The 19,811-nt window shown below is 42.8% G+C and overlaps 1 protein-coding gene across 1 annotated transcript in view; it reads right to left on the reverse strand.

The window, feature by feature from the left end:
• CAMK1D (calcium/calmodulin dependent protein kinase ID) overlaps positions 1–19,811 on the reverse strand; it is a 421,541-nt gene that overhangs the window by 97,078 nt on the left and 304,652 nt on the right. The gene's annotated exons all lie outside the window — the stretch shown is intronic.

The raw sequence follows: 19,811 nt of genomic DNA on the forward strand, positions 1-19,811 counted from the left end.
CTTACTGGTCCACAACCAACCTGCCAGAGAATATTACTGACCCTCAAAATATATCCAGATTCCTATTGCATCTGCTTATCTCTCTTGCAACCACCTTGGTCAGAAACACATTCTAAGCGGGTCACTGCAGTAGCCTTGTAATGGTCTCCCAGTGTCCACCACTGCCCCCTACAGTCTATTCTCAACATAGCAGGGAAGCCAGAGTGCTGCTTCTATAAAGAAACATCACAATTCACCTCTTCTAAAAATCTTCCAGTAGCCCTGCATTCTCCTCAGAGTCAACCCAAAGTCCTACAGTCCACATAGGGCTACAGAGTCCCATAGAAGTGGTCCTACTGTTGCAGTTGGAGCCTTCTGTCTGCCCTCTTTCCCTTACCTCACCCTGCCCCAGCCACATTAGCCCCTCCGCTGTTCCTTGGCCACATGAGGCATATTCCCGTCTCGGGTCTTCCCTTACTTTTCCCTCTGCCTACAATGCTCTTCTCCTCAACATCCACTCTGTTTTCTCCCTCAGCTCCTGAAGTCTCTGCTCAGATGTCCCCTGCTCACTGAGGTTCATACCTGACACCCTGTCTCCTTCTGGAACCCTCATCAATCCACACCACTTAATTTTCTCTAGAGTACTTAGCACCTTCCACCATACTACAGACTATAGTTACTGATTATTTTTATTGGTACTGTCCACCTCCCTCCTCTAGAGGGGCAGAGATTTTGTCTGTTTTGAAACCTATAACCATCCCTGGCCCTCAGTGCATACACAATAGACACGATTTGTTGAATGAAAAATACACCCAGAACTGCCCTGTCCCAAGTTCCAAAGCTCCATTATGCTGGGAATTCTATTATACCCAACACCACTGACACAACGGCATGAAGGACGGCATCAGTCAAAATACTGAACTTGAGGAAGGAAGAATGATTTCAGGTACTTTTTAGTTTTTTCATGTGTTGGAGTATCTTTTAATTTTTTTTCTCTTGTCACAGAATTTGTAGCAGTTGCAATGACTTCTTTTCAGAAAAGCTGCTGCAAACGATCATCTCCAGGACTGCCACCTCTTCTAGGCTTTTCTGTAAGCAGGCACCTGACCAAAGAGCAAACAAAGGGACACACGGACACACACACACACACACACACACACACACACACACACACACACCAAAAGCCAAACAACAGTGGCGATCTCTATGGAATCACTGACTTTGGCAGTCAAGGTCTGCACCTTGTAGCACGGGTTAGGGAGGGGAGGGAGGGGAGGTTAGAGGGCAGGTGGAAAATCTAAGGTGCCCCATCTCCTGCAACCATCAAGAGCACAGAGATAGCATCTCTCTTATAATGATTGTGCAAGCAAAGTGCCCTGCTTGGTCTCGTTACACCAGCAAGCCAGTGCTAGAGTACTTCTTCCAACAGACCACAGCTCCTAGCCTACTCTTCTTAGAAAGCGGGTGGTGTTAAGCCACTTCTCACTGCTCTGATGCCCGTTCTCAGTCACACACACTAGCTCAGCCTCAGGCAGGAGCCGAGCTAATGGACGGAGATGGTCACGCCTTTCAATGCACAGCTATTAACCCGTCCAGCCCAAGCATCCATAAAGTACAGCAGCTAACTGGGATCACCAGGCAGACAGGGTGTCCCTGCCAGATGCTGGCACAAAATGGTTGCTAGAAAAATGGGAAACGTTTCCTTAGATCTTTAATTTAAAAAATTGTCAACCTGCCGCATGTATTAAGAAGTGCAACACCACGACTCTGTCAGGCCTCCAGTGCACCGGGCAAGTCTAGAAACCTAACTCAGCCCTAGGGAGGTGGCATCTCTGCTTTGCTCAGAGGGAGGCCTTTGAGCACACTTTCTGGGCTAAATGGCTATGATCTACCCAGAAAGACACTACGTTTGACAAAGTCTCTGGCTTTTAGGTGCTATGATATACAGAGATGCACCAGGGTCTGACCCTGAGAATAATCTATTCTTTTTTTATTTCTTTAATGTTGGGAGTTGCATTTAAGACTATAGTTAAGGCTCACCGCCTGGTATGGAAGTGTGCGCATAGACACCCTCATCCCAGGGTGGGTAACCTACGCCGCTGAGTGACTGATCATCCCCACACAGCATACACAATCCCAGACACGCGTCCAAACACAGACTGCTTAGGCATTCACACACTGTCTGTAAAGACGCTACCTGAAGCACGACATCAAGAAACACTGGAATAAGCACAGACTCATGATTATTTAACCCGGGCTCCCAAATCCCCCCGGCTTGATGGTTTTGAGTCATAACTTCTCTCGTATTTCTGGACTTGAAAGGGATAATTTAAAGTCTGCAGAAGGCTTCCCGTTGCAGCCTACTCTAATCAAAACGAGCCTTCTTTTTGCATCCCTCGCCTGGGTACTGAGTTTTCACACAGTGGTGAAGACTCAGCTGCGGGCTCTTTGGTCCCACCGCCCGCAAGCCCAGGGCACCTGCCGGGCACCGGGGTCGAGTGCTGGGGCCTGTGCCGGTGAGTCTGGCTGTGGTCACGGGCTCAGCTGCCAGAGGCACGGGTTTACTCTCATGGGCCTGGGTGCACAGCTCAGAGGAAACGTGGCTACAATGTGCTTACCCGAACGCACACAGAAATGCAAAGAATTTGAGAGAGAGAGAGCCTGCACGCGAGGGAGGGATAGTCTGGTGGAAACAAGGGTAGGGACTCAACATCCTGCCCTCTGTTTGGAAACCACAGTTGTCCCAGGTGCAGCTGGGGGACTAGGAGACAAGACAACACATCCAAGCCCTGTCACTTCGGCAAGTCCCTTCTTTCGCCACCTCTCTGCTCCTCAGCCAGCACGGAGAGGGTGTGAGGACTTAAACATTACCAAGTGTTCAGTGTGATTTGCTCTACGGACTAAAGGTCTAAAATTACTAATACCAACAGTAACATGTTCTTTAAAAATTTTTTAAATATTTATTTTGAGAGAGAGTGTGTGCGCAAGCACGAGTGGGGGAGGGGCAGAATCCGAAGCAGGCTCCAGGCTCAGAGCCCAATGTGGGGCTCAAACCATGAGCTGTGAGATCGTGAGCTGAACCGAAGTCGGATGCTTAACCAACTGAGCCATGCAGGCGCCCCAATAGTAACATGTTCCGATTGTAGCTTTCAGAGAACATTTTCTGGAACATGGCTCTCTGCATGCTGTGTCAGAGAAGGATCTAACTAAAGTTGATGAGATGCTAGTCTGTTTTTTATTTGACTTCAGTATTCTCTTCATATATTAAATGTCATCAATTCTGTTTTATAAGCCAGGTAAGAATCCAGATGAAGTATTCAATGGCTAGAAAAAGCACTTGGCGTGTGCACAGTGGTGAAATAATGAAAAGTTCGGCCACAGAATTCCTTTCCAATGTGTTTGTAATGTGTGGGAGAATAATTAGTATTCCTTTTAAGATTCTGAAAAATTTAAGTGCTGCCTGTATATCATGTAACAATGGGACTTAAAGAAAAACCAGTAATAAAACATTCTGGGGTGGGGGTTAAGCACATCAATTTTATTTTTTTTTAATGTTTATTTATTTGTTTTTGAGAGAAGAGAGAGAGAGAGAGCATATGTGATTTGGGGAGGGGCAGAGAGAGGAGAGAGAGAATCCCAGGCAGGCTCCACATTCAGCGCAGAGCCTGATGCCGGGCTCAACCCCACGAACCATGAGATCCTGACCTGAGCAGCAATCAAGAGTCAGACACTTAACTGAGCCCCGGGGCACCCCAACATCAATTTAAAATATATGCAATATCTAATATAGAAATTTCATTCTGTGATGGTCATTGACAGTAGAACAAAATTGGAAATCTTCCACAGCAAATGTTATTTTGGGTATATGTCTGATACTTAAAGACCTCAGAAGTACATTAAAATGGTTTTGACTATAAGTAAGTAAGAAAAGATAAAACTTGTTTTGACTTGCAGCATGTATGAATTAGGAATATTCGCTAGAAAGAGAAATAATCTATACAAACACACACCATACTATCCTGCAGTGTCTAATCTCCCAGGAAAACATGACCCACTTTGGAATCCTTTACATTCTTTTCTTCTCAGGAACAGGTGTAGACGTGCCTTATGCCATTAATCTCACCTGCCAGATTCCAGGAGGAGACATGGGCGTTGAGAGAATAAAGCATCACTTGCCATCGCCGGTGGGTACTTAGAACTTTTTAAGGGAGCTGTTAGCGACTGTAGAATTAGCCACAATTCTGGCTCAATATGCACTCTCTGAAAGAATTTTTAACAATACTGTTTGGATTAATATTTCTGAGAGGAGGTTACCTTTTACTTTCTCTTTAAAAGGACTATTTTCATTTTCTTTTTGTTTCGGAAAAAAACACTCTGTTTTTGAGTTTAGATGTAGAGGAGCTTTACAATCCATTCACACATAGAAATATACTAATGCCTCACGTAAGTAAGGATTTCCAAAGTTGTGACCACCAAGTGCTTTCACGTGCCTTTTCTTATTTAAGCCTGTGCTGATCTGGTGGAGACCCAGGAAAGGGGTCTGCAAACTGAATTCAGAGACAGAGGATCATGGATCTGGGGGTGCTCCCCGGGCTCTCCCCAAACCACGGAGCTAACGAGGAACACGGCCAGGACTCTCTTCTGCTGCAGACTGGACAGATATGCTTAGTTATGATCTGAGACATTTAAATTTTTGAAAGCTAGGTGGAAGAAATGTGCCTTGACTACTTCCACAGTTACATCAAACATCACTGGTGGCAGAAATATGGACACAGAAAGAGCCTATTATGTCCCCTGGTTAGACCCGAGGGAAGGTCCAGAGAAGTAAGGCTGGGCAGGGCTTTATTCCAAGAGAGAAGGGGCATCGCTTTTCAATTAGATAGTTTTGCTGGGCGGCCTGGCATCAAGCTCCACAATACAAACGCTTCTACAAATAGCCTTTTATTTATTTTTTTATTAAAAATTTTTAAATGTTTTTTGATTTTTGAGAGAGAGACAGCAAGCAAGGGAGGGGCAGAGAGAGAGAGAGAGAGAGAGAGAGAGAGAGAGGGAGAGAGGGAGGGAGAGAGACACACAGAATCCGAAGCAGGCTCCAGGCTCTGAGCTGTCAGCACAGAGCCTGACGCGGGGCTCCAATGCACGAAGTCAGACGCTTAACTGACTGAGCCACCCAGGTGCCCCACAATTGCGATCTTTAAAGCAGATTTACATGATTTTGGTTTTGTCCAACAAGCACCAGAAGATGCCGAGTAACAACTATAAGAAACCTGAGGCAGTGACGAGCCCTGGCAGCGAGGGGATGCCTACCCTCAGTTAGCACAGGACCCTCTCAGATGAATAAAAGCCCCACGCATCAGACCGTCTCCTTGTGCACCAATGCCATTTCCTTTACACTTTTAAGATAAAAGACAAGCAAAGATAAAAAGACACAGATCCAGAAATACAGCTTAAAAACCTGCTCATGCATATTAAAACTACTGCAAGAACATGAGCATGGTAAATTGTGTATTTGAATAAAAAAAATTATTTTGGGTTTACAAAAAAAAAAAAACAACAACAACAACCAAAAAAACGTGCTGCTCCTGGCGGTCCTGCTTACATTCAATCCACGGGCTGATAAGTGAGGAGCTCACAGTGACCGAAGATGCACGCTCACCTGTGCGAGGCTGCGATCTGGCATGTTTAATGCAACGGATACCTCTATGGCAGTTTTAATAATCTGTTTCCTTATGTAGAGAACCTTCCCCTTCTTTCTGGGCTAAGACGAGACGCCCTGAACACGATGCCAGGAAAGACAGTCTTGCTTTAATTCTGGGTCTTTCGTTGACCAGCTGTGTTAGGGGAGGGGCGCTACTTAACCTCTCTGAGCTGCAGTCACCTCACCTTTTCCTTTTTGAGCTGAAAGTCTCCAATTCTCCTGAGGATGATCAAAAAGCGAACACATCTCCGTTCCTCCCAAACGGTAGACTGTCCCCTTCCAAATAATTGTAAGTTAAAACTCTAAATGGTCATTGTAAATTAGTTAAGTGTGACTCAATGAGCTTCTGCCTGATACGAACGTGTGGGCCCCCACAGGTGCGCCCCCACAGCCCAGTGTCCTGGAGGCGTGTCTCTGCGGACACACACTTGTTCTTGCCTTCCCTGTGCCTACAGTGTTTTCCTCCTGCCATAGACTCTACGCCACCCTCTGCCTTCTGCCCCAGTCTCCACGGTACCCCAGCTCCTGCACACACAGCTTCCCATGCTCCTGCCATGCGAGATGTGCTAATTAACTTTCAGTAACCTGTCACTTATTAGATTGTATCTGTTAATGATTTACTGTTTTCTCATCTTCACTCTTGTTTCAAGTGGTCCTAATTAGACTGCATTCGTTTCAGTGATTATGTTTCTTTTGTTCCTGCCATAATACTGGACACTCAGTGAGAACAGAGATTTTTATCATACAGTTTCTTCAAATTTAAATGGTAAGGCCCTTAGAGGGGACCTGGTCCAAATGCCCCAGTAGGCTGTGGGAGAGGAGGTCAACGTTTGTTGAACGGAATGGCTGCTGTCCTAGTTCAGGCTGCTATGACAAAGTACCATAGGATGGGTGGTTTTAACAATAAACCCTTGTTTCTCAGTTCTTCAAGTCCAAGTTCACAGTGCTGGCAATTCTGGGTCTGGGGAGAGCCGGTTTCATGGTTTTCAAACCCCTCCTTCTCGCTGTGCCCTCATGGTGGAGAACAGATAGAGATGAAGGAAGTTCTCACGTCTTACAAGGTCCCATGGTGAGGCTCCACCCTCCTGACCTAACTATCCCCCAAAGGGCCCACCTTCTAATACCATCACATTAGAGGCTAGGATTTCAATATGAATTTGGGGTACATACATTTAGTCCGTAACGACTACAACGTGCCAAGCACTTGGCCACATATTCTTCACAACACCTCCACAGAGAAGAATCTTCTCCACCTTCTATATGAGGACACTGAAGGACATGTTTCTGTCACTTTCAGGGGGTGACTTATGATTTGTGCTCATTCCAGACCTCTCAGGAATGATTTTAAGGTGTAGCCTGCTGATCTGCCAATGCCCATGTCCCCTGATTGGAATCTGTTATCCCCGACGCAGGCCCAGACAGGAAACTCAGCCCTGCTTTGAATTCGCCAAAAATGATCCAGCCACTGAATAGTGTTAACAAGCAACCGAGACCCTGCTCAAGTTTGAAGGCAGCATGGAGGACGGTCACCTCTCCTTCTGCACAGACAACAGCAGACGCCTCACAAGAGAGCCCCATTCTTGCTGCAAAGGCCTTCCTTTCCTCGGCAGAGGCTTTAGTGTTCCCTCCGCTCTGCCTGCTCTTGGCCTGCCCAGGTTCAGGGTTCTCTGTCCCGCATCTCTCCCATTGCTCACTCCGCCCATGTACACAGCAACTCACTCTGCCCTGAGACCCCTTCTCTACTCACCCTCCCTAACGCGCCTCTGTGCTCAGTAACATGGGGGCTGCCCGGTTAGAGCCCACTGCTCTCAGAAACCAGCAAGGGGTTTAAAGAGCTCCTACAAAAACTTCTGTTACCCAATATTACTGTAGTTTCGGCCTCTAGAGAGTAGCACTGCAGCCGTAGCTGGTAGTTGCTGCAGAACAGAAACCAACCAAACCTGTCTCTCACCATTTATTTCCCACCCAACCCAAACCTACTACTTCCCACCCGTGATTTCCCATCAGATCGTCACAGTGCTCCCTCATCCAGAAGGATCTTCATCATTTACGTTCACCTACTACTATGAGTTTCCCTCTACTGGGTAGTGAGCTCTATGAGTACAGGGTCCTTACCTGTTTTGTTCACTGCTGTATCCCTGATGCCTAGAAAGGGCCTGCCACCTAGTAGATGTTCGGTAAATATTTTTTGAATGAATGAACAAATATATGGTGTTCAGAGAAAGCAACATTGAATTTTGAAGCCCCGAACTATGTAACACCAAAATCCCAGATTTTGATGTGCCACAAACAGTACAAAATCGAGTGATAAGTGATCTCCCTAATACGTCTCTTCTAGAGAAATTCCATTCTTTCTTATATGGAGTTCTACAAGGTGTATTTTTTTTTAAATTTCTAAACATTTATTTAGTTTTGAAAGGCAGAGAGACAGCACGAGTGGGGGAAAGGCAGGGAGAGACGGTCACACAGACTCTGAAGGAGGCTCTGGGCTCGGAGCTGCCGGCACGGAGCCCGATGCAGGGCTCATATTCACAGACGGCGAGATCATGACCTGAGCTGAAGTTGGACGCTTAACCAAACGAGCCGCTCAGGGGTCCCTTCAAGGCATTTTCATAAGCTGAATGTGGAGGGAGCCAGAAGCAGAGATGCCACCAGCTCTCATCAAAGCTGTCCTATAAGAACATGCATTGCCATCGGTGTCAAAACACTTACTGAGGGACTGAAATGTCCCAGAAGATGGGGGTAGCCAACGAGACTACATGGTGTGTGTACATACAACTTGGTGTGGGTCCCCATTTCCACAGGTTCATGTGTCCATGCTTTTCCAGACTCCTGTTCCTTGGCCTCGAAGATCCTGGTTCTGCCTGGCAAATCCTCCTTCCTCAAGGTGGTACCCACCTGCACCTCCCCATACCAGTCTTTCCATCTCGGATGCTGCCCCAGCGCCCTGGGGGTGGCTCAGTGTCTGCTGCCATGTGGTGTAAGCTGACCCGTCTGTAATTATTTGTGTATATACATCTATACCTCACCCAAAGCCAGTCCGTGGCTCAGGGCCTGTGTTATATCATCCCACACAGAGTCTGTGCCAAAGGTCTCTGTTGAGTGAATTGATAAATTCCAGAAGATAGGTGCTCTATTGTTGGCTGCTGAGAACTACTCACATGCTTGGTTTGATGTATGTCCTTGGGCTGCAATCAATTCCAAGGCTGAAAGGGCTAAGGGATGACAGCACACACAATGGGCTCCTCAGCATAACCGAAGAGCAGCCTCCTTTCCATGGATTTGAAAAGCCTTAGATATGAATCCTTACTGATTCCATAGGGCCATTCAAGGGAAACCATTTTTTTCTCCAGGGATGCGGTTTCATTCTCAAAAAAGGCTTGAAAGGCTCTGATTTCATGTCAAAATTCTGTTAAAAGAATGGGGGCTCTGTGCCAACCGCTGGCCAGCGTGGGACAATGGGTCTCTGTTTACTTTACTTGAGATTACAGAATCCTTATCTAAGATGTCAGCTTTGGGTCTCACTGCCCGGAAGCGAGGGTTGGGTTGAAAGATCGGTAAGAATGCCTTGCAGTGACTTGTTGGCGGAGGCTGCTCAGAGACCTGGCACGTTTCTCATCACTCGTCACGTCTCCTCCTGTTCAACAACAGGCATCAATTCTTGTGTTATTAATGGGAGGATGTCTTGAGATGGATCTCAATCATCTCCTTCTAGATGTAACTGAAGACATAAACCCAAGAGGGAACATTCTCTAGGATGTTTCCAATGTCCTTCCTCTTCTCACATTGACAGCCCAAACGTGCTCTTTGCTAGACGTTCTGGACACGGGCCAAATTAAGTTTCTTTACACCCTAATGAAAGTCATGAGTCCCAAGTCACATAAAATCATGTGTGGTTCAGACTGCAAATGGTTTCGTGTGGCTGCACCCTGTTGTTTACCTACAATGGCATTCCTCCCTACAGGTCACAAAAACAGAGTGAAAAGCCTATTTTCAAAGGTCTTTCTGCTTGAAGGCTAGTCCCTGGACCATCAGCATCACTTGGAAGCCTATACGAAATGCAAATTTATACCCCCTTTCCAACCAGATCTACTGAATCAGAATCTCTGAAAGTGGGGCCCAGGAATCTTTGCTTTAACAAAAATCTCTAGGTGATTCTTATGTGTGCTGAAACCTGAGGTTTGCTGCTCTAAAACTTTTCTCATGAAGATTTCTCAGCCATATTTCTTGGAGGACTGGAATCTAAAGACTGGATTGAGTAATTATTTGAAGGCCCCTACAGCTGCTAACAGTTATATAGAGGTTTTGCCCTAGAATGACTGCAATAGAAACTTGCTTCATAAAAACTGACTGAAGGAGGAGTAAGATTGATAGGGAGACAGAGAGGTTCACCATTAGGCCTTAGTACTTTTTGAGTTCTAGCGTTTTCTGGTGAATGGTTTTGCGTAAGATCAATACAAAGAGATTCTAACCCTATAAAGAGGAGAAGGTTATTGGTGAAGGTGTGCTTGATCCAACTTGCTTACTCCTCCTTGCCTCATATCTGGTGATCCCAGAAATATTAGGTAAAAATCTCCTCACATATTTCTTTCATCATCATGATAACCTGCACCATGAGACCTAAGGTGGTGCATTTATTAAATGAATGACAATCATTCTTAGGGTGAATCTTTAATGAGAAACTTTGGAGGAGAAATTACAACTGATATCACAGAAACACAAAAGATTATAAGAGACTACTATGAACAGTGATACACCAACAAACTAAGTAACCAAAAGAATTGGATAAATTCCTAGAAATGTACAACCTATCAGGACAGAATTATGAAGAAATAGAAAATCTGCACAGACTATTAACAGTAAGGAGATTGAATTAGCAATCAAAAACCTCCCAACAAAGAAGAGCTCAGGACCAGATGTCTTCCCTCATGAATTTTTACCAAGATATGCCAATACTTCTGGAGCTCTTCAAAACACTGAAGACAAGGTAACACTTCCTAACTCATTTTACAAGGCCGTCAGCATTACATGGATACCAGAGCCATATGAGGACACTATTAGAAAACTACAAGCCAATATCCCTGATAAACATAGATGCAAAAACAAACAAAACAAAACAAAACAAAACAAAACAAAAAAACTCAAGAAAATATTAACAGAAGTGAAATAAGTCAGGTGGAGAAGGACAGATACCATATGTTTGCATTCATAGATCTAGCAGGAGAAGAGGAAAAACCTAATGGAGGACCGGGGGAGGGGAAGAGCAAAAGAGAATTGTGGAGAGAGAGGGACGCAAAACCTGAGAGACTATTGAATGCTGAAAATGAACTGAGGGTTGAAGGGGAAGGGGGAGGGGGGAAAAGAGGAGGTGGTGATGGAGGAGGGCACTTGTGGGGAAGAGCACTGGGTGTTGTATGGAAACCAATTTGACAATAAACTATCAAAAAAAAAAGAAAGAAAATATTAGCAGACCTAATTCAACAACCCAATAATGGATCATGTACCATGACCAAGTGCAGTTGAACCCTGAGATACAAGAATGGCTCAACCCATGCTAACTGATTAATATGATGCACCACATTAACAGAATGGAGAATTTAAAAAAATTACATAATCATCTTAATAAATGAGGAAAAAGCATTTGACAAAATTCACACCCTTTCATGATAAAAACCCTCAAGAAAGTAAGTATAGAAGCTATTTACTCAATATAATAAAGGCCATATCTGGCCACCGCTACCATCATACTCAACAGTGAAAAGCTGAAAGCTCTTCTGTCCTCTAAGATCAGGAAAAACAAGAGTGTCCATTCTTACCATTCATATTCAACATAGTACTAGCAGTCCTAGTGAGAGCAATTAGTCAAGAAAAAGAAATAAAAGGCATCCTAATAGAAAAGGTGGAATAAAATGGTCTTCGCAGATGAGAGAATCTTCTATGTAGAAAACTCTAAAGACTCCATAAAATAATTTGTAGTAAACAAATTCAGTAAGGTTCCAGGATACACAGTCAACTTACAAAAATCAGTTGCATTTCTATACACTAACATTTAACTCCCCAAAAAGGAAATTAAGAAAACAATCCCATTTCCGTAGCACCAAAGAGAATAAAATATTTAGGAACAAACTTAACCAAGGAGGTGAAAGACTTACACAAAAAAACACAAAATACTGATGAAAGAAATTAAAGAAGATACAAGGAAATAGAACATTTTGGGTCCAAGGATTGGAAGACTTACTATTGTTGTCCATACAACCCAAAGCCATCTATGTAATCAATGAAATTCCCATCAAAGTCACAATGATATTTTAAAACAGAAATAGAAAGGGCAATCCTAAAATTTATAAAGAACCAAACTAGAAGCCAAATAGCAAAAGCAGTCTTGAAATAGACAAATGAGGTTAAAGGCATCACATTTCCTAATTTCAAAATATATTACAAAGTTACAGTAATTAAAGCAGTGTGGTCCTGCCGTAGAGACATAAATATAAACCAATGGAACAGAACTGAAAACCCAGAAGTAAATGCACACATATATAATCAACCAATCAATCACAAGGTTGCCAAGAATACAAAATGTAAGGATAATCTCTTCAACAAATGGTGCTGGGAAAACTGGATATGCACATGGAAAAGAATGGAATTGGACCCTTTCTTACACTATACACAAAAATCAACTTGAAATAAGATTTGAAATTCCTAGGACACATAGGGGAAAGCTCCTTGACATGAGTCTTGGCAATGGTTTCTTGGATATGACACCAAAGCACAGGCAACAACAACAACAAAAATGGACAAGTGGGATGACATTTTGATGTTTCTGCTCAGAAAAGGAAACAATCAACAGAATGTGAAGGCAACCTAAGGAATGGGAGAAAACACTGACAAACCATATTTCTCCTAAGGGGCTAATTTCAAAAATCTATAAGGAACTCAAAAACTCAACAGCGAAAACATCAAAGAATAACACTGTGAAAAGGAGCAAAGGACTTGAATAAACATTTCTTCAGGAAGACATACTAATGGCCAGCCAATGTATGAAATGGTGCTCAATGTCAGTAATTCTCAGGGAAATGCAAATCAAAACCACAATGAGATTATCACCTCATACCAGTTAGAATGACTCTTATTAAAACAGCTAGAACTTCTTCAGCTGAAGATCTAATGCACAACATTGTGCCTACAGTTGGTAATACTGTATTCGGCACTTAAAATTTAAGAGGGTATATACCTCATGTTGTGTTCTTATGAAAATGAGAAAACATTCCCATAATCCCTTGCTTCTATTTCCTTTTGATTAAAGAATCTATCCCATTGCGTTTGGGAGTACTTTACAGATGGGAAAGTACCCAACAGTGAGAACTATGAGACGCAAATACACAAGATTAGCAGAGAATACTGACGTCAGATGAGCAACACGCAGCTTCCATATTCTGCTCTGGGTGTGAACTCCCAACCCTGGCTTTGGGTGGGTTAGGCCCAGTTGTGAGACTTTTAAGGCACAGTATATTCACTAAAAAAAGGCTAGATGACAGAAAAAGAAACAAGATATGAGGTATTTCAACTTTGAGTCGGGGGGAAAAAGCAATTAAAAAGAAAATTCAACGAAGATGGCTTGAAGAAGTTATGATGTGTGAAGTAAAACCATCTTGTTGATCCTGCATAGTAACCCCCAGCCAGCTCAAACCTAGACCTCCAGTTTGAAGATCAGTTTGATTTATCTTCAGTTTGAAGATCTGCTCACATTACACTGTAAGGCATTATTCAAAATGTACTCAAGTAATTTCTTCAGAGAAAGCCAACTTACTGATCCAAATGGAGATTCAAAAAACTGAGGGAGCCATCTGGTGGCTTGTTGCTGTCCTGTGAGCACCGTCATTGGAGCAAATGGCACAAGACAAACCAGAGTTGACAAAAAGCATTCTGATGCTCCATGAAAACCAATTTAGAAACAATCAAACCATGGGGCGCCTGGGTGGCTCAGCTGGTTAAGTGTCTGACTTTGGCTCAGGTCATGATCTCACTGCTCTTGAGTTCGAGCCCCACATTGGGCTCTGTGCTGACAGCTCGGACCCTGGAGCCTGCTTTGGATCTTGTTTCTGTCCCTCTGCCCCTCCCCTGTTCATTCCCTCTCTCTCTCTCTCTCTCTCTCTCTCTCTCTCAAATATACAACATAAAAAAAGGAAACAAATCAAAATTAAAGCTGAATACAATTAAGAGTAATTCTGATATTATTGTCCCTATCTGCTCTGTAAAGGAAACCAAATAATGGTTATGAATCACAAAAAGCTGTGTTTTAACTCCATTGAAAATTGCATTTTTCACAAAGACAATTAATAATTAAAAAACTATAAATCAAACCAAAAACCATGCATCAATGGCTCAGGGAGATGACGCATCGGTTTGCTTGGCTTTATATCCTTATATCTTGCTCCTCCTTTGTAAGCAGGAGTAGACTTGGGGCTGGGGTAGATCCAGTTCCTACTCAGAAACATTTTAAAAACTCAGATTCTGAGCACTGTATATTTTTAAATATATTTAATATTTAATGCATACTTTCTTGCAGGCCTATAACATCACACTGAACTTGTTAATGGTTTTGATGCATCTGCTTCTTTGAATACTCTTGCTCTACGTTTTTCTCATGTTGAAAAATGTCTATGTATCGGCTTTATTATGGAGTCAAGATCACTTCAAAATTTCAGATAATTGCCTTGAATAAGAGATGGTTCTTCTGTAACAATATATTTCATGAACTTGTCTTCTAAAGCTTCTATCACCCCACCTTGCCCAGTCCCAAGTAAGCAACTGGAAGTGATATTTTTTTTTCACATGAGCAAAACCCAGTTCCATACATGAAAGCCTAATTATATCAATTTTACAGGCAACCATGAAGAACGAGCAGGTAAGGGTACTTATTATTGCCTTTATACCTCATTGTTAAAGTATAAATTAACTATAAAAACATACTTGAAAGTTGGCATAAATGTTAAAAGTCAAAATAATTTTCCAAATGACTTACAAAACCAATACAAAGATTACTTTAAAAAAGAGATATGTCTCCTAAACTGTATTTTAAATTAAATATAACACTAACACCATGACATGTACTATGAAATGTACATTGTCATTGGACTACTCCAAAGTTGATGGCATTCTGGGTTCTTTTTCAGTTGCTTAACATTTTGTTTATTTGTTGTTGTGGTTATCTTGGATTTACTACACACTCTGAAGTGCATGACTAGAAGTGTATAAATTATGCATCTCTTAGTTTAACACACTCTAATTACATTAGTTGTACGTTCCACCTTTTAAAATATTTTTTTTAATGTTTATTTATTTTTGGGAGAGAGAGAGACAGAGAGACAGAGGGTGACAGAATCCAAAACAGGCTCCAGGCCCTGAGCTGTCAGCACAGAGCCCGACATGGGGCTTGAACTCAAAGACCGTGAAATCATGACCTGAGCCAGTCAGATGCTTGACTAGGCCACCCAGACACCCCTGTATGTTTTATCTTTTATTGAATTGTTTTCTTTAAAAGAGTTTTAACTCCAATTGTTTTGCCATCTAAGTTTATTTCCTATGAGTATTAAAGTATAACTTATTTCAACTTTTATTTTTAGTTTATATTCATCTTTCTGTTGTTTTCAATAGGAAACTTATAATTCAGTTTTTAAAACTAAAATGATTCCTTCATATTTAAATCACAAATTCATTATTTTAGATTTAATGAAATCCAGCCATTTTTGCTATAGCACCTGTTTTGAAAACGTGAACTTGGGAGCACCTGAGTGGCTCAGTAGGTTGAGAGACTGACTTCAGCTCAGGTCACGATCCTGCAGTTTGTGACTAAAAGCCCCACACTGGGTTCCCTGCACTGAAGCTACTGTCAGCAGGGAGCCCTCTTCGAATCCTCTGTCCCCCTCTCTGCCCCTCTCCTGCTTTCTCTCTCTCTCTCTCTCTCTCTCAAAAATAAATAAATATTAACAAAATTTTTTAAAAAAGAAATTGAGAATTTGTTCCAACATGATTGATACATTAGGGAATAATACATCACAAAATTTCACATTTGCCTATTTGCCATTTAGTCTGTCACAAATACTAGATCAATTCCAAATCTGGGTGGGTTTGCCCCTTCAGGGGTCATCTGGCAATGTCTAGAGGCATTTGTGCTATGACTGAGGGGTTTGCTACCGGCATCTAGTGGGTAGAGGCCAAGGATGATAATAAACGTATGATGTGCAAAACAGACCCCACAACACAAATTATACGGTACAAAACGTCAGCAGTGGACACAGAACTGAGCTGAGCAGGAATCTACAACACACGCGTGTGTGCACACGCACGCGCTCACATGCACTCACACGCATGCACGCACACACACACCTGTCCAGCATCTACCAGCCTCCACGGATTAGCCTGTGCTCTGAGCCCCGCCCAGCCACGTCTGCGATCACAGTTTACTTCATTTCAGGTAAACTGCCTTCCCCCACTTCAAGGTAACTCACAAGCTCCACCCCTTCTTCCACAGATATCCGGTAGTTTTTAAGGGAATGCTTCATTTCTTCATCATTTAACATGCATCAAAGTGTGCTGCTTTCATTAGGTTCCTATCTTCCCGTTTTAACATGTCAGTGATGAATTTGTTGTGTGTTGTGTGTCTACCACCATTTCCCCCATAAGCTCTGTGTTTCTGTTTATATGCTTTCCGCATAACACTGTGTGAGTCTTAGAAATACACTTGATGTATTTATTACAGCAGAACTGAAGGCACGGTTTTGTTTCTGGGTTGAACACACTCCTTCTCGTCTCTGATCAAATAAATTCCTTACTTTGAATATGTTTTCAAAATCATGCTCAAAAAGCCTTCACTGTTACTTGAATTTTCAGAAGTTCAAAAGATCCAAAATATCTACAGAGAGCACTATAACAGGCATCCTAGGATCCACCAGCAACTGACAAATTTAACATTTTCCTTCAGGTTTTCTTCTAGTGAAATAAATAGAACACGACGGAGGAAACTCAAGTTCCTTTGTTCCCCTCTTCAATCCTGTTCGCAAGCTCAGTCTTGTTCTCTGTCTTCCCTAAAAACAAACGTAATGACGAATTCGGTTAGCTTTTCAGTTCCTGTTTTTAATTTTCTACTCCACATATGTATCCCCACATAAATATGTGCTACTACTTTGTCTTTTATGGACAAGTGCTCTCTTATACGGTACCTTGCATGTTTCATTCAACATCTTCAAATCTGTGTACTTTGATAGATACAGAACTGACATTTTTATTTTGTATAGCGTTCCCTTCTCTGAATAGATGTGTTTAACCTATTTTATCCACTGGCTGTTTGTCTTCACTTCTGTGATGTGCCTGCTCATTTCCTTTGCATTATTTCTTAGGCCACCTGTCCTTTCATTTCTAGGACAGTTTCATTTTTTCATATACTTCATGTATTGATTATTGGTGGACTACATTAGGTTACAAACACTTTCTCCTAGTCTGTGGTTTGTCTTTATGGTATCTTATGGGACTTTTCAGTTTTGATGCAAATGCACTGATCTTTTCTTGGGTCATTTTGCTTTTGCATTTTACGAAATTCTTTTCTACCTTGAGGCTACAAAAATTTTCTACATTTTCTTCCAAAGTGCTGAAGTTTGCTTTTCATGTTTGAGGATTTAATATAACAAGGATGTAGTTTTTGATAGTAGACACTGTATCTACCTTCATGTTTGTTTGTTTGTTCCAGATGGAAAAGTCAGTTGTCCCAAAGCACTTTTGAAGGTCTGTGTATTCGTTTCCGAGGCTGTATAACAAAGCGCCCCAAACTGGGTGGTTTAAAACACCCAGGTTGTTCTCTGCCAGTCTTGGTGGCCAGGAGTCTGAAATCGAGATGCCAGCGGGGGCCATGGTCCCTCTAAAGGCTGGAGGGTGGGATCGGTTTCATGCCTCTCTTTTAGTCCACGGTGGTGGCTGTGGGTCCCTCAGGCTTCCTGGCTGGTAGGTGTGTAACTCCCGCGCTCTCACATGGGTTCTCCTTTTGTGTGTCTGCGTCTCTCTCTCCTCTTTGGAGTCAGATCCTCGGATGGCCCTCGAGGCCTCTCCTGGCCCTGTCCCAGCGACAATGAACATCCCTGGTGGCTCTGCTGCGTCCTCCCTGCTGCCCACTGGCCAGACCCCAGGGGGTTTTTACAATGTGAATTTTTTTTAAGTTGAAGTATAACGCATACAGTGTTACGTTAGTGTGGGGGAAAGACCTAATGGTCCAATAATTCTGTACAGTATTCAGTGCTCACTGTGAGTATACTCTTCCTGCCCTTTGTCTGTCGCACCCACCCCTCACCCCCAACTCCCTTCCGGCAACCAGGAGCTTGTTCTCTGTATTTAGGAGTCTGGGGTTTCTTCTGGTTTGTCTCTATTTGTTTCTTTCTTAAATTCTGCATATGAGTGAAATCACTTGGTGTTTGTCTTCCTCTGACTTATTTCATTTAGCATAAGATGCTCTAGATCTCTCCATGCCATCGCAGATGTCAAGATTTTATTGTTTTTCAATGGCTGAGAAATAGTTGTGTGTCTGTGTGTGTGTGTCTGCGCACACACACACACACACACACCCCTCTTCTTTGGATGGAATGGATATCTTTCTTCTTTATCCACTCATCTATGGGTGGACATTTGGGTGCCTCCGTATCTTTGCTATTATAAAATAATGCTGCAATCAAAAATAAGTGTGCTTGTAGCTTTTCAAATTAGTATTTTAATTTTCTTTGGGCAAATACCCAGAAGTGGAATGACTAGATCATATGGTAATTCTATTTTTAATTAAAAAATTTTTTATGTGTTTTATTTATTTTTGAGAGACAAGGAGAGACAGCACGAGCAGAGGAGGGTCAGAGAGGGAGGGAGATACAGAATCTGAAGCCGGCTCCAGGTTCTGAGCTAGCTGTCAGCACAGAGCCCGACGCAGGGCTCAAACCCACGAACCATGAGATCATGACCTGAGCCAAAGTCGGACACTCAACCGACTGAGCCATATAGGCGCCCCTATTTTTAATTTCTTTGAGGAGACTCCGTACCGTTTTCCACAATGGCTGAACCAATTTGAATTCCCACCAACAGTGCATGAGGGTTCCTTTTTCTCCACATCCTCATGAACACCTATTATTTCTTGTGGAGGTTTTGTTCTGGCCATTCTGACAGGTGTGAGGTAATATCTCGTGGTTTCAATTTGCATTTCCCTGATGAGTAGTGATGCTGAGTATCTTTCATGTGTCTGTTGGGCATCTGTATGTCTTCTTTGGGAAATTTCTATTCAGGTCCTCTACCGATTGGATTATTTGTTTTTATGGTGTTGAGTTGTATGAATCTTTACAAATTTTGGCTATTAACCCCTTATAGAATATGTCATTTGCAAATATCTTCTCCCATTCAGTAGGTTGCCTTGCTGTTTTGTTGATAGCTCCCTTTCTTGTATAAAACCTTTCTATTTGGGTGTCATCCCAATAGTTCGATTTTGCTTTGGTTTCCCTTGCCTCAGGAGACATCTAGAAAAATGTTTCCTCAGCCAATGTCAAAGAAATTACTGCTTTTTTCCCCTAGGACTTAAGGTTTCAGGTCTCACATTTAGGTCTTTAATCTGTTTTGAGTTTATTTTTGTGTATCGTGTAAGACGGTGGCCCAGTTTCATTCTTTGGCATCTGGCTGTCCAGTTTTCCTGGCATCATTTGCTGAAGAGACAGTCTTTCCCCCATTGTATGTTCTTGCCTCCTTTGTCATAGATTAATTGACCATATAATCGTGGGTTTATTTTTGGACTCTCTATTCTGTTCCGTGGATCAATCTGTCTATTTTTGTGATTGGCAATCTTTTTTTTTTTCATGTTAACCAATACGCTTCACATGAGAAATGATCGGTGTGGTCCCAGGGGATAGATACCCCGGCAACTTCTGTGGTCAGAAGCGCTGTTCATGGCATCTAGGGTCTAAAGGGGCGGAGATCACTGCTGCTCCACTGTCCCTGTCCTCTGCTGTCCTCCCTGCTCCAGTGAGAGAGTCCCAACCGCTGCGGTGGGAGGGGCAGTGGTGACCTGCCCTCCAATCGGTTCTGACTTGCTGCTCACTGTTGCTTCATAGGACCCTGC

The sequence above is a fragment of the Suricata suricatta genome, chromosome 10 (assembly GCF_006229205.1).
Source record: "Suricata suricatta isolate VVHF042 chromosome 10, meerkat_22Aug2017_6uvM2_HiC, whole genome shotgun sequence".
NCBI lineage: Eukaryota > Metazoa > Chordata > Mammalia > Carnivora > Herpestidae > Suricata > Suricata suricatta.